The 15,332-nt window shown below is 41.9% G+C and overlaps 1 protein-coding gene across 1 annotated transcript in view; it reads right to left on the minus strand.

Annotated features, from left to right (window-relative positions):
- LOC144682801 (protein THEM6-like) overlaps window positions 1-15,332 on the minus strand; it is a 45,807-nt gene that overhangs the window by 11,490 nt on the left and 18,985 nt on the right. The window lies entirely within an intron of this gene.

Below are 15,332 nucleotides of genomic sequence, written 5' to 3' on the forward strand. Positions count from 1 at the left end.
TTCCAGAACCACTTCATCCCATTCAGGGTCGCAGGGAGTTGGAGCCTATCCCAACAGACAATGGGCACTAGGCAGGGTACACCCAGGACAGGATGCTACTCCATCACAGGGCACACACAGACACAGAGGGACAATTTACCATAGCCAATCCACCTAATCAGCACATCTTTGGACAGTAGGGGGAAACCAGAGCACCCGGCAGAAACCCACGCAGATGCGGGGGAAACATGCAAACTCCACACAGACACCCGAGGTCAGGATTGAACCCGGGTCCCTGCAGCTGTGAGGCAGCAGCGCTAACCAGTGCGCCACCGTGCCGCCTGCTACTGGAAACAGTTTCTCTTTATTTACTCTATCTAACCCTTTCATAATTTAACCACCTCTACCAAATCACCTCAATGGTCTATGTTCTACGAACAACCCTACTTTCTCCAAACTACCCACACATCTGTAATCCCTCATTCCTGGGACCACTCCATTAAATCTCCTCTGTACCCTTTCCAAGGCCTTCACATACTTCCTGAAGTGCGGTGCCAGGAATTGGGTACAATACTCCAGCTGGGGCCAATTAATCTTTTATCCAGGTTTAACATAACTTCTTGGCTCATGTGCTTTGTGCATCTATTTATAAGCCCGGGATCCCATATGCTTCATTAATTGCTTAGTTAACCTGTCCTGCCAACTTCAAAGATTTATGCACAAACACCCCCAGGCCTTTCTCTTCTGACATTCAATTTCTCTGCTACACACTTTCCCACCTCCTCTTCCCCCAGCACACTAAACACTTTCTCCCCTGCACCACATCCTTCTACACCAGCCATAAGGGAACACTATACCATCTCTCCTCATTTCAATCATACCCACACAACAGCCACAAAAAGCATTCTGTTATGAACTGGTAACAATCGAAAAACAATGAACTTCTCTGTTGACTCCTCTCTAACTTCAGTCCAGCCAGATTCTTTCCACTGAACACCACCCTTTCCTACTCACAGCTTGCTTTTTCTCCTCCTTTTAGCATATACCTATACACATGCATGCATATCACATTGCAATATCTCTCAATAAATCTCTCCCTCTGTTTCTGTAGGAAAATATGTCCAACAACACAAGTGAAGAAGCGAGACTGAGGGAAGACCAGCTAATATCCAAACCCTAAGTCAAGTGGAGCAAACAGCCCTGGATATCACAGGCAGCTCAAGAGCAAAAAGCATTGAAGTTGGCAAGATTAGAGTGACACTGATTGGGTATTTGCTTAATACTTGACTTTCTATTATGTTCAAGCAGTTGCAAAACCAGCTGGATGACAACCTCATGTCAGTGCCATTCAAATTCACCCCTTTCTCTAGGTTGTAAGCATCTGATGCGGAAGAGAGCAATTCCTTCAGAAGCACCATCACACACTCCAGTAGCCCCAAGTATCACTATGGGGATTATCAATCTGGGTGTGTTAGAGAGAGATAGCAGGGCCCAGCACAAGTTAATAGCAGCAGATGAATAGTAGAAATGACAGCCCAGGAGACAGCGCGACAAGGGATATCTTCACTGAAAGATAGAAATACTAACTTCAGGTACCCAACATTCAAAAGCAAACTCCTTTCAAGCACTCATGCAATTGTACGAGGTATTAAAAAGGTTGTTAAGGAATTGTTGTATCATGGCTGAAAGTTTGGAGGGTATCAGCATTCTGCAGTCTATCCTAGAGTTTGTGACCACCTCCACTGGGCCTTCACACTAGGAGTCTGTGTCACTAGCATTGGAGTGGCACATATTGCTCTCCCCTTCAATCAATGTCCATCATGCTGCCAGAAAGCTAGCTGAACCAGAACGCCCCACTGGAATCCAAAGTGCTGCAGTTTGAGGGTCCTGGTCCTCTGAGGCCCAAGCTGCAGGAGTTGCTCAGGGTAGTGTCCTCAGCCCAACCATCTTTAGCTACTTCATCAATGACCTCCCTTCCATCATAAGGTTAGAAGTGGGGATGTTTGCTGATGATCACACAATGTTCAGCACCATTTGCAACTCCTCAGATACTGAAGGTGTCCATGTCCAAATGCAGCAAGACCTGGACAATATCCAGGCTTGGGCTGACAAGTAGCAAGTAACTTTCACGTCACACAAGTGCCAGACAAGGACCATCTCCAACAAGAGAGAATCCAACCATCGCCCCATGATGTTCAATGGCATTACCATCACTGAATCCGCCACTATCAACATCCTGGGGGGTTACCATTGACTAGAAACTGAATTGGACTAGCCAGATAAATACTGTGGCTACAAGAGCAGGTCAGAGGCTAGGAGTTGTATGATGGGTAACTCACCTCCTGACTGCCCAGAGCCTGTCACAATCTATAAGGCACAAGTCAGGTGTGTGATGGAATACTCCCCACTTGCCTGTCTGCAGCTCCCGTAACACTCAAGAAGCTCGACATTGTCCAGGACAAAGCAGCCCACTTGATTGGCACATCCACAAACATTCACTCCCTCCACCACTGACACACAGAAGCAGCAGTGTGTACCATCCACAAGATGCATTGCAGGAATTCACCAAGGCCCCTTCGACAGCACCTTCCAAACCCATGACCACTACCATCTAGAAGGGCAAGGGCAGCAAATAGATGGGAACATCACCACCTGGAAGTTCCCCTCCAAATCACTTACCATCCTGACTTGGAAATATATCGCCGTTCCTTCACTGTCGCCGGGTCAAAATCCTAGAACTCCCTTCCTAACAGCTCTGTGGGTGTACCTACACCACATGGACTGCAGCGGCTCAAGAAGGCAGCTCACCACCTTCTCAAAGGCAACTAGGGATGGGCAACAAAAGCTGGCCCAGCCAGAGAAGCCCCACCCAGTGAATGAATTTTAAAAAACTTCCAGAAATTGCTGATTGTGACAAAACTATCATATTTTTCATAACAGTCATAGAGATATAGAGGTCGACAGCACAGGAAAAGGTTTTTCACGGCCCATTGAGTCTGCGCCGGTCAAACAAGTACCTAACTATTCTAATCCCATTTTCCAGCAATAGGCCCATAGCCTTGTATGCCGTGGCATCGCAAGTGCACATCCAAATAATTCTTAAATGTTATGAGGGTTTCTGCCTCTACCACCCTTTCAGGCAGTGAGTTCCAGATTCCCACCACCCTCAGGGTGAAAGAATTCTTCCTCACATCCCCTCTGAACCTCCTGCCCCTTACCTTAAACCTTTGCCCACTGGTTATTGATCCCTCCAAAAAGGGGAAAAATTCCTTTCTGTCTACCCTATCTATGCCCCTCATAATTTTATATACCTCAATCATGTCCCCCGTCAATCTCCTCTGCTCCAGGGAAAATAGCCCCAGTCTATCCATTCACTCCTCCTAACTAAAACTCTCCAGCCCATGCAACATCCTGGTAAATCTCCTCTGCACTCTCTCTAGTGCAATCACATCCTTCCTATAATGCGGATTCCATACTGTATACAATATTCTAGCGGTGGCCTAACCAGCGTTTTATACAGTTTCAGCATAACCTCCCTCCTCTTGTATTCTATGCCTCGGCTTTTAAAGGCAAGTATGCCGTATGCCTTCTTAACCACCTTATCTATCTGTTCCGCTACCTTAAGGGACTGGTGGACATGCACACCAAGGTCCCTCTGATCCTCGGTACTTCCAGGGTCCTACCATTCATCGTGTATTCCCGTGCCTTGTTTGTCCCGCCCAAGTGCATCACCTCACACTTATCTGGATTAAGTTCCATTTTGATTTTATGGGATATTGTAAGGTAGGCTTATGTGTGTGTATGCGTATGGTTCCGTGGGTGGCTGATTTAATTGAAAGAGTCGGATAGACTGCAAGGTCAAAATTATCAGGAGCTAGGTGTAAAAAGGGTTTTTGAAATGCTAATTAGTGAGCTAGGATAAAAGTCTCAGCAGATAGGGTGTGAATGAGATTTGCAATTTAAGATAAGTGGGGAGCTATTTGATTTTCAAAGGGATGGTAGGATGTTTACAACTAACAAGATAAATAGGGCAAGGTTATTACGTTTATTTTTTTTTCCCAAAAGGAAAAGGGCATATTGGCAACATGGAAGATTTTTATAGCATGAAAAAAGTAAATTCTAAAGACATTGGGAACAATGGGATTTACAGATTAAAGAGGAAGAAATATATTTAAAGGAGGATGCATCAGGGGTGGCCATGTAAGATCTGAAAGATACACCGTGTGAAACAGACTTGGGGAGAAAAGCCACTAGCCACTTTGCAGAAGTCTGCTGTTCCACTTACCAAAATTGTGTGAAAAGCCTTTGGAATTCCACTGTTGAGCGTGTGCTTGTGGTAACCTTGCTGGATGCCTCTCTAAATTTAAAATCTATTTTGGACTGTTGCCTTAAAGGGAGTGTGTAGTTGGGAGTCAGGTTAATTAGGAATCTTGGGAGTTATTATATTAAACAATGCTGCAACTGTAATCTTGTGTATGTGTTTTAATTCTTTTCTTTTGTTAATGAATGTTTTAATCTAATTTTTAAAATCTCTAAAGGTGTTAGCGGACTCATTACTTCTGAATTCAGTGCCCAAACCTTTTCGTAATAAATACAAATTGCAAAACTCTTGTGATAGCGTGGCCAAGCTTACCTTGTGGATTTGGTCAGCCTGGCAAACACCACCTGCCATATCTTAACAAAATATCCCAGATGAGTCCCCAATTTTGAATGGCACTTGACTCAGCAGGTCTTGAATAAACATGTAGTGTCTGCAACAGCCTGTCTGCAGAGATACAGCCACCCCATAGACTTCTTACCCCTTCATTCCCCTACTCCACTTCAACCGCACCCCCCGCCCCCCACCCCCCCCGCTTGTGTCAGGTAACCAGCAAAGCAACAAAAATGGTGCCCATTATAAACTACTTGCTTACTAAGGGTGTGTAAGTCAATAAATTTAGTGAAAAAAGCAATCTCTAAGGCAAAGTATTTTGTGAAAATCCAAAAAATCTAATAGGTAGCAAATTGCAGTGCTTGTAGTTGAGTGCCCTTCTAAAGACTGCCCCTTGGAAACAAATCTCACTAGGTTCTAATTAGTGGGTTCAGCACTGGATGGGACATCTGTTTTTGTACATTCAAAAATGTATCTGAGTCATAATGACATGTGATCAGTGGACATCTCAGATGCCTAACACCTAATAAAACAGAGGTTAAAATGGAGGGAACGAAGCAGAAATGGGGTGGTAAGTCTCCTAAGGTAATTTCAACTCCTGTTCCCACTCATCAGGGGATTTAAAAATTGCCCCTTGTGAGAAAGAGATTTCTTCGTGTACCATCATTGGCCCTATCCACTATTTTAGCTGGTGATGGGAAAGCCACAGTTCTTACATTGCTGGCCTATAAGGACCTCCTCTGATCATCAGGAAAGGCAATTGACCAGAAAACAAAAATCATGATTGTGTTATTTTTAAATAACTGGAGTACGTTTTTGAACTAAAACCTGGAAATGCTGGAATTACTCATGTCGGGCAGCATATGTGGAGAGAGGAACAATTAACATTTCAGGTTTGTGACCTTTCAGCAGAATTGGGAGAAGTTAGAAACGTATTACGTTTTAAGAAGGTGAAATGGTTGCAGGTAGAAAAGAGAACAAAAGGGAAAGTCTGTGATAGGGTGGATGTCAAGAGAAATTAAAATGACAAAAGAGGTGCTATCTGTAGTGTGGTAGCATCCTTCCTTTGCTGTGAAGGGATTTTCACTCATTTCAAACCTATGCCTCTGCAACCTTTATTGTGGAAACTCCCAAGAGTTACTGCCTCACAATGACAGCATCTTATGTTTAGACTTCACACAATAACATAAGATAAGACTAAAAGTAATGGCAATCATGGACAGTAACATTAGGAGATATAGGATAGAAATAGAGCAGGGATTCAATATTCATGACAGAGGAGATTTTTCAATTCCTCATGCAGCAACATATTTCAAATGGCGTGACCAGACGCACTGGAAAGTTATGGGCCCAGTGCACAAAGTAAGGAACCCAGCAATATGCAAGAACACATAAAATCTACCCTTCTGTCAGCAACAAAGAAGTGGATGTAAAAGGGATTTATTTCAGTCACAAAAAGTGCAGATAAAAGATGCTCTGAAATTAGTCTCCTCTCTCTAACTTTTGATAAAACCACCAAGATTCTTCTTAATTTCTTTGCTGGCTTGATTTTGTCATTTTAAAATCTAAAGAGATGCAGTTTGAAATCCTGTATGTCGTAACTACATTTAAAGTTGGCAAACACCTTAATGTTGTAGTGAGATATCTTGTGACATGCCAGTACACATAAGGTCAGTATTAGAGACGTAGATGAAAATTAGACTGATTCAAAGTCACCCAACTGCCTTTAAAGTTGATGGCAAACACTTTGATGTTGCATTGAGTCACCATGTTAACACATTGAGGGATAAACTGATAGGCAGTAGATTCTCCTTCTGCTTCCTCCCTGCCCACAGTACAGTTGCCTAAACTGACAAAAAATTTAAACACTCCTTTACCCCTTAGAGCATTTACTTCAAGGATGGTGGCTGTAGAGATGGGTGACCAGGCCACCATGGTCTCTTGGTGGATAAACTCAGAATTTAATTTAAATGTCTGACGGATGCTTTTACTTTAATGCTCTTACTAAATACAGTCATTTTTTAAAGATTAAATTTATTACACTTTTAGTAGGAGAACTCAATGAGGCAGCAGAATTTAAAGGTGGGGCATGAATAAACAAAGCTCAGTTTTTTAAAAAATGAACAGTGGTTTATTTACATCATGACAGGGAAATGGAAGTGTTTTTATTTATCTGAAGATTGAATATAGCTGTACCAGGATTGCATAGAGTTTTATAGAAATATTGGTGAAGGTCCCATGGGAACGTTTATATTATAATCACTTGATACACTGTTTTTGAGAGGGCAGGACTGCTATACCATGTAATGCACAAAATTCATTCTACGGCAAAGGTGAAGAAGCTGCATTTACTATCGCTTTAAAGCTACAAGGTTAATTTCTGTGTTTAGGCACATCCTTTTTCACTTCTCACCAAATCTTTCTTCTTCCTTCACTTATTGCCTGTGCTTGCTCTCCTCTTCCACTGTGCTGCTGCTGCTAGCTTTTTAGCCTAATCCTATTTTTCCAGCGCTTTCCCATATCTTTCTAGGCTCTTCGTTTCAAAATACTAATCCAATTGCTTTTTTAAATCGGGTTTTTGAAGCAGACTTTCTTCCTCCTGCACCTGAACTATTGGATCATCTGGACACAACAAGTGCAAGAAAATGTGATGGGATGAAGTGCATTAATGGACAAAACATCATTAAATCCTACCGGCTTGATTTTTCTGTTTTCACTGTGGCCAGGCAATCCAATAACTCCAGGAATAAAATAATCTGCTCCATAAATTCTGTCAAAACAACCCACGATTCACGTGTGGAAGAAAATTCTAACATTCACTCAGTCTTCTGCTAATAATCTGGAGTCCGTGCCCCCTCATTACTGAATTGCCAGCTAATAAAAAAAAAGCAATCTTTCAGTATTTAACCTCTCAAAAACATTTAATAATTTGAAAACCTTTCAGAAGCAAGGATGCTACCAACTGAGGTAGGTGTCCCTAAAATACTAGCAGTTGGTAGCACTTCTGCCTCTAAGACTCGAAGTACATAATTTAAGCTGAGATTTAATGTGGTACAGTGCTGACGGAAATCCTTCTACAGGGCAGCCTTTGGCAGTACCCACATTCAGGTAGGCTACCAACTGCTCGTATTCTAGGGACACCTACCTCAGGGCCTGTAGGCCTGTCTGCAGCACTGGCTGCCCCAGCCTGCTGCTGGGTGCCTGCCTCCTGTCTACAGGCAGTTAAACTAATCCAGCCCATCCACCACCCCACCTCCCCCCGCGTCATTGGGAAACTGGAGATCAACTGGAAAATCCTATAATTGGTGCCCAAACTGAATGTAGTATTTTAATAGTGGTCTAGCTAATGTCATACACAAATTCAATACTTCCTTCATTTTAGATTCAAATTCCATGCATTTTAATGGAATTTTCTACATGCATTCCCACCTTTAAAGACTGGAATCCAAGGTATCTCTGTTCCTCCAGTCATTAAGGATCTTAGCATGTAGGGTATACTTCCTTACACTGTTTTTCTCAAAAGACAAGGAGCTTTTCTAGGAAGGCAAGAATGGGCATAAACATTGATAGGGAAGCACATGGTTGGGCTGTTGAACATGTGGGCTGAAAAACAACTAGAGTGGCCAGGTTGTAGAAGAAACATGGGTAAACAGAGCAGCAAGCTGGGAAACACTTGGGCAAGAAAGCATTCAGAGCTGCTGAGCAGGCTGAGATGCACTCAGAATATTCAGGTGAATATGCAGGATAAAAATACTGCGCTCAGCAGATGTGCAAGTTAGTAGGTAGAGTGGGAAAACAGGTGGTCATGTGGGTGGACTCAGGGTGGCTGAAAAGGGGAGGGAGCGGGTCGGCTGAAACTCAATTCTGCATTTTGTTGGTATGATCACAACCCTTGCAATCAGAGACTGTGAAATATTCCTGTATTGGGCAGGAGAACCTGATGAAAAGCATCACTGGTGCCAACACTAAATATTGTAGCCAGTGGCACTTGCTGCTTGGTCTGCCATCTTGGGTCTGCCTGTGGCTGAGGAATCATCTCATTTCTCCAATTACAGAAAATATTGTTGTGACTTGTTGCCTGTAAAGACCTCAGCCTGACTTCCGGCCAGACTGTCAAAGTTATGAATGCACAACTCGGTTACTTGTGCAGTAATCCCATTGTTGCTAAATTTGTTCTGCGGTATAAGTAGGGATTTTGGAAGTCAGCACATCTCTGAACGGTTTCCACTGTAAAGGCACGTTTGAAAAGATTATGAATTAGTCAAAACAAAAGGTAGCTCACATAATAAAATTTTAGTGTTTACTTCAGTTTCTCCCTTCTTTCAAAATGATATTTTCAACTGCAAAGTTCAAATCAAACTGAAAGAAAATTATATCAATTTAGTTATTTTTGGAAAGTCTGACGATTTACATCAGATTGTGAAGTAGTAAAATGGATTCAATTCCAGAAAGTTCCAGCAATGACTCATCTGAAGAAGTAAATCACTTTACACCATATATAATAGGAGTTTAGCATGTTGTTCAGTACAATATGGTCATGGTCAGGAAGATGGTCGTGCTTAGCTTAGTAGCATATTGAAAATGTAACAATAAGAATGTTGAGCTTCTATCATTGAAGATGACCTATTTGTACAAACATTAATGTCAATGAACTAATCCCACTGAAATTCAACTAATAGTTCAAAGTGATAGACCATTTTTCCTTAACTGTAGTAAAAGTGGACTTCTAGAGCAGGCTTGTCCAACATACAGCCCCGCAGGCCACAATCTGGCATATCATGCCTTCATCCAGCCCATGGATTCATTGTTCAAAACACAGTTAAGTGAAGTGAAAGATTCTGCAAGGAGCTGCTCCACCAATTACAGGCCATTTCTCTCCCGCAGTTGCTACTGATAGCCTCACTAGTGAGTAGTTTGACTTGTTTCCCTTTACTTGTGTTGTCTTCTGGATCAAGAGGTTTCACATACTTTAGGAGTGACTTGGAGATTGAAAAACTAAATACTGACTAAAAACTATTTGTTTACACTATTACATCCAAGACCTCATGGTAAGTACATTATTCTCTGGACACAGTGTTCTCTGTCTTGCTCCCTTGGAATCTCTTGGTCATCAGACCTCAATGCCATGTTTACATCATTAACATTGTCAATTAACATAACCATTAACCCTTTACAATATATCTCTTCCACCCCCACCCCCAGGCCTGTGTATCATCTCAAAAGCGTTAAATTACTTGTTAAACAATTTATATTCTCAGCATCTCACCCCAAAATTGTAACATCACGGGTTGGGCCTGTCTGATGCTTTTACAACTCTCTCTGATGTTGTCTTGAGTATTCTTGGTTAAGGGTGCTGGTCCACACTTGGTTCATGGACTCAAACATCACTTCTTGAGACATTTGCTGTAGAGTCCACCTTGTCATTCGATCATGGTAATTCTGGAATAATTGTCGCCTTGCAGCTTAGAGTATCAGAGCCTGTTTCTTCAGATAACCCGATGTGGTGTTTGTTCAAGGTATGATCGTGGCTGCTGAGTTTGCTCTATCAATGTATCTATGCCTGACAGTCTCTTATCTACAACTTTTGTCCCCATTCTAACGTGGATAGTATTCTTGCTCTACGCTGGTGATTATATCAGCTTGACTGTTTCTCTTTGTGTTTGCTTGCTCGTGACACCTTAGTCAGTTCATGATCTTGTAAGATGGTGTTGGGCTTTAGTTTATGTTGCAATGGAGGAAGTTGGGTCTTCAGCCTTCTCCACATCAATAGTTCTGCTGGTGAAAAGCCATTACCTTACAGCGTTGCCCTGTAATTGAGTATGGCTAGCTCTAGGGGTCATTGTTGTTTGTCATCAACATTTTGATAGTTTTTACACCTCTCTTCGCTTCTCCATTAGCCCGCGGATGATGTGGTGAACCGGGCACATGGTGGAACCCATATTCCATAGCAAATTGTCAGATATGTTAATTCATAAACTGCGGACTGTTGTCCAAGACTACCTCATCCGGAATACCAAGTAAACGTGTTTAGGAGTTTTTGTCACAGCTTCTGCAATTGTGGTATGGAGTCTGCTGATTTCCAACCATTGAGAGTAATAGTCAATGACAGGTAGATTTTACCTCAAGTCAAACAGATCCATTCTTAGCCTTTGCGAAGGTCTGGACAGAAATGTTGATGGTAGTAGTGGTTCTGTTTGTTCTTGGCTCTTGATGGCACTATAGAACATTGAGATAAGTTCTTCTATGGCTTTCAAAATTTCCGGCCACCAGACTGATTGTTGTGTTTGTGCTCTGCATTTGGTAATGACCATAGTGGAGATTTTGGAGAATATCTTCTCGCCTCGATCTCGGAATTACTAGCTTGCCGTTGAAAAGTAGAAGGTCTTCAACAATCGTCAAATGTTATTGTTGTTCATGATATTATGTTAACACCTGATTGCTTGGGACATATTCAGGCCAACCGTTTTGGCAAAATGCTCTGACCTGACTGCATTCTGTGCCTTTCAACTGGGTTTCTCTAATCTGAATTTTTTTTGCAGAGGGTAGGGTAGGGTACTTGTTATTGATGAAGAATATGCTTCCACCTCAGAGACGAGTGTCAAATGTTGTCTGTAGCCTGGTTGACTTTAGCACTCGACAGTGTCTCAGCAGCTGACTTTTCCCTGGCACATACTCTGTAGTAGTCACGGCATATGAGTCTTAGCCAGAAACGTTATATCCTTGGCAGCATCTTAGCAATTTCCTTAGAGTTCAGGAAAGTGACCAGAGGTTTATGGTCCTTCTCAATCCTGAATTGTAAGCCTTTTCAGTAATGTGAAAATTTTTCGCAGGCCCATGTCACTGCTAGTGCTTCCTTTTCAATCATTGCATTAACGTTTTAATGATTTAGAGACACAGTACATTGTGTTTTTTTCCTGCCACCTTCCTGGATCTGTAGAGGAACAGCTCCAAACCTCGTCGATGATGTATCAGCTGCCACTATTGTCAGTAGTTTGGGGTCATAATGTGCAAGCACGCCCAAGGAGATGAACAGCTCCTTGATCCTGTCAAAGGCATTCTTCTGCCTGACTCCCCATTACAACCACTGACCTTTTCTCAGCAGGTCTCTCAAAAGTTCGTTGATGGCAGACAGATTTGAGATGAATTTCCCCACCTGGTTGACTATGCCTAAAAATCTGTGTGTCAGGAACAGACTTGGGCTGTGGAAATTATTTATCACCTTGGTTTTTTTGGGGGTCTACTGTTACCCTTTTTAGTGTATAATATAGCCTAAAAATCTGATAGTTTTTGTTCAGAGTGAGGCCTGCTTGTTCAAGCACTTATAAAACCTCCCGGATTCTGTGATTGTCCTCTTCCTTGGTAGCACCATGTGGCAAATAATTCCTTCTCTGCCTTTGAGGATGTTGGACATTGTGCATTGAAAGATTTCTGGTGCAGAGGATATGCCAAAGGGAAGTCGACTGAAACAAAAGCGACTGAAGGGAGTGATAAACGTTGTCAACAACCTTGATTCTTGGTCAAGGAAGATTTGCCAAAACCCACTGTTGGCATCCAGCTTCGTAAAAAGAACACTTTTGGACAATTTTGCCAAACTGCCATCAACAGAAGACATCAGGTGCATCTCTCTCTGAATGGTTTTATTTAGTCATGTCAGGTCAACATAGAGTCTGCTTTCGCCATTTGGTTTAGGGTATGTCACTAGCCCGAGACCTATTTTGTAAGCATTATAACAAGAGAGATCATGCCTTGATGCAGCATCCTGTCAATTTGATCTTTGACTTTCTTGATCAGCAGGTGTGGTACCCTCCTAGGGATAAATAAGCAAATGGGTTTGGCATCTGGAAGTAGAGTGATGTTATACTCACTTATGAGTTTTCCCAGTCTCCAGAATAACTTAGGAAATTCATTCTTATAATGGATCTGCTGTCATCCTGTGTTACCTCATCAACCCTTTGCAGAAGACCGAGTGCTGAACACGCTGCCCTGCTGAGCATAGAAAGTTGCTGGTTCTGGTTCTAAAGAGTTTCATTAATTTCTTTATCTTTAGTCCAAGGGTTGTAGCGATCTGACCCTTCACTTTGAGGTCTGTGCCTTTTGGCCCCTTATGTTTGATGCCTGGATCTCAACATCAAGCCAGTCCAAGGCTGTGACCTCAGCCCCAGTGTCCAGTTTAAATTCTGTTCCATACTCTTTGACTTCTAGCTCTACAAACCAGAACTGCTTATTGGGATCTTTTATCCCCAGTCTTCATCCCCAATGTCTTTATTTCCAATTTCCTGTATTTTAAAATGGTTGGAAGCATGTTCCAGCTCTCTTCCCTTAAATTGTGCTTTAGATCTGCAGAATTGTTTAAAATGTCCGGTCTTGCCACAGATAAAGCATTCGGCTCCCCTAATGGGTATTCTCCACAGTGATGCTTCTTTTTGGTGCCACATCTGGAACACTTTAAAATAGTTGGAAGGGCTCTTTCCACCCCTTCAGAAGTTTTGGCAGGCCGTTTTGCAGGCTTTTCGGTGGGCAGGGCTCCCAACTTCGGACCTATACACTGGATCAACCCTTCGTGCGTGTCTGGCTCAGTTCCAGTCTCAGGGTTCACACTTACTCACTCACAGTGTCCGAGGGTGAGGGTGAGTGATCGAGCACCCTGAGACTGGGAGTGAGCGGGACACACACACTTTCACCATCTCACGCTCTAATAGTCATCTTTATTAATTACTAATTTTTTAAGTTATTAATTGATTGATTTGACATTTTGTTTCCTCAGCAAGTTGCTTCCCTTTTGCTCAGCAAGGTATTTCTTTTCTTCATACCCCAGCTTTTTTTTTTGAAATTCATGTTTAACATTGTGTCACCAGCCCCTTGAATATGGAAAAAATTCAAATGTGGCCCTTCACACGAAAAGGTTGGACAAGCCTGTTCTAGAGTTTTATCTTCTACTTGAAAAAAAGCAATCCTGGGAAGAGGGCAAAATCACGCCATGATTGATATGGACTGCAGATAATTAGGATGAACTGAGCCCACAGTAGAAAGCTCCCAGCCTGATAGTTTAAGCTAAAGCAAAGGACTCGGACCCAGCTTCAGTTCATTTGCTACAGTAACATTCATTTTTGCCTTTGTTACCTCTAGACTTGACTATTTTAATGAACTCCTTGCCAGCTTTCCATGTTCTGCCCTCTGTAAACTCATGTTGCTCATGTTCTAACTTGCATGTTCTGGTTACCTAACTCTCCTGTGCTTGCTGACCTAGACTGCCTTCTGGTTAAGAAACACCTAAATTTTAAAATTTCTCATCCTTGTTTTCAAATTCCTCCACAGCCTTGCCCCTTCCTATCATTGTAATCTCCTCCAGCCCCACAACCCTCTAAGATATCTGCACTCTTCTAATTCTGGCCTTTTGAATATTCCTGATTTTAATCACTCCACCATTGGCCTTCGTACCTTTGGTTGCCTGAGCTCTAAAGTCTGAAATTTCCTCCCTAAACCTCTCTATCTCACTTTTCTCTTTGAGGTGTCCCCTTAAAACTAAACACTTTGATCAAGCTTTTGGTCATCTGCCCTAATATCTCCTGATGTGGCTCAGTGTCATGTTCTGTTTTATAATGTCTTTGTGAAGCACCTGGGGATTTTTATTACGTTAAAGGCACTATTAAATACAAGTTGCTTTTGTACAACCATTGAGGGATTTGAACTCTCAACTTCTGGATTTCTAGATCAGCACCAAAACCACTAGACTGCCATACCATCTTAATTATAGAGGAGGCACAGGTGAAAACTAGACAATGTTAAAACAATGGAATATTTTCTAGTCATAATTTTTGCTTTTCTCCCTTCAGGAAGCCATAAGAGCAATGCCTGGTCTCAACATCTTGCTCAACCATGCCATTGTGTGCTTGCTCTGCTCTTGAGGCAATGCATTACACAATGCAATTCAACACTTCTCACCACAGTTTGGCAAAGCACCTCTATGTATTTGTGGATGCCAGGAAAACCTATACATGCCATGGCCAATCGACATATGTAAAATGTATATCCATGCACCATTTACCTTTATTATATCATAATTTATTTAGAATTCACTAGGCAAACCCTTTAGTGAACTACTGCGGGACTCCTATAATGAAAGTGTTAACATTTGGATGGGACTTTAATTAAGGTCCTGTCTATCTGGTCAAGTAGTTGCTAATGGTGCTCTGGCACTAATCAAATTGAAGGGAGTTCTTCTCATGTCACGGCCAATATCATTCCATTGCCAGAAGCATAAAAAAATAGATTAACTAATCATTCGCCTCATTTCTGCATAAAATTGCTGTCATATTTACCTAGTTAGAAACAAGGACAACATTTCAAATGAATTTACTACATGTAAAGCACTTTGAGCTGCCCCAGGGAGATGTGATAATGTATTATCTATTATTTTCTTTCCATATCTCAAATGTAAAGTTTACAGATGACAAATCTATCCATGTAAAAGTTTTAAGCACATCCACCACACTTTAGGAGTCATACTGTAAGCATTAAGGGTGTTAAAGTAAGAAAACTAATAATTTTATGATGCTTTTTCTGGTGCTGGGTATATACAAGCACTGTCCAATCTGGAAACTTTATTAAACAATTAAACAACGTCTGACCTCAAGAAATGTTTAGTTAAAACAAGATGCAAGCTTAAAAGGTCAGGTCAGCTTAAACACACCTGCATTTTGAG

The sequence above is a fragment of the Cetorhinus maximus genome, chromosome 7 (assembly GCF_964194155.1).
Source record: "Cetorhinus maximus chromosome 7, sCetMax3.hap1.1, whole genome shotgun sequence".
NCBI classification, from domain to species: domain Eukaryota; kingdom Metazoa; phylum Chordata; class Chondrichthyes; order Lamniformes; family Cetorhinidae; genus Cetorhinus; species Cetorhinus maximus.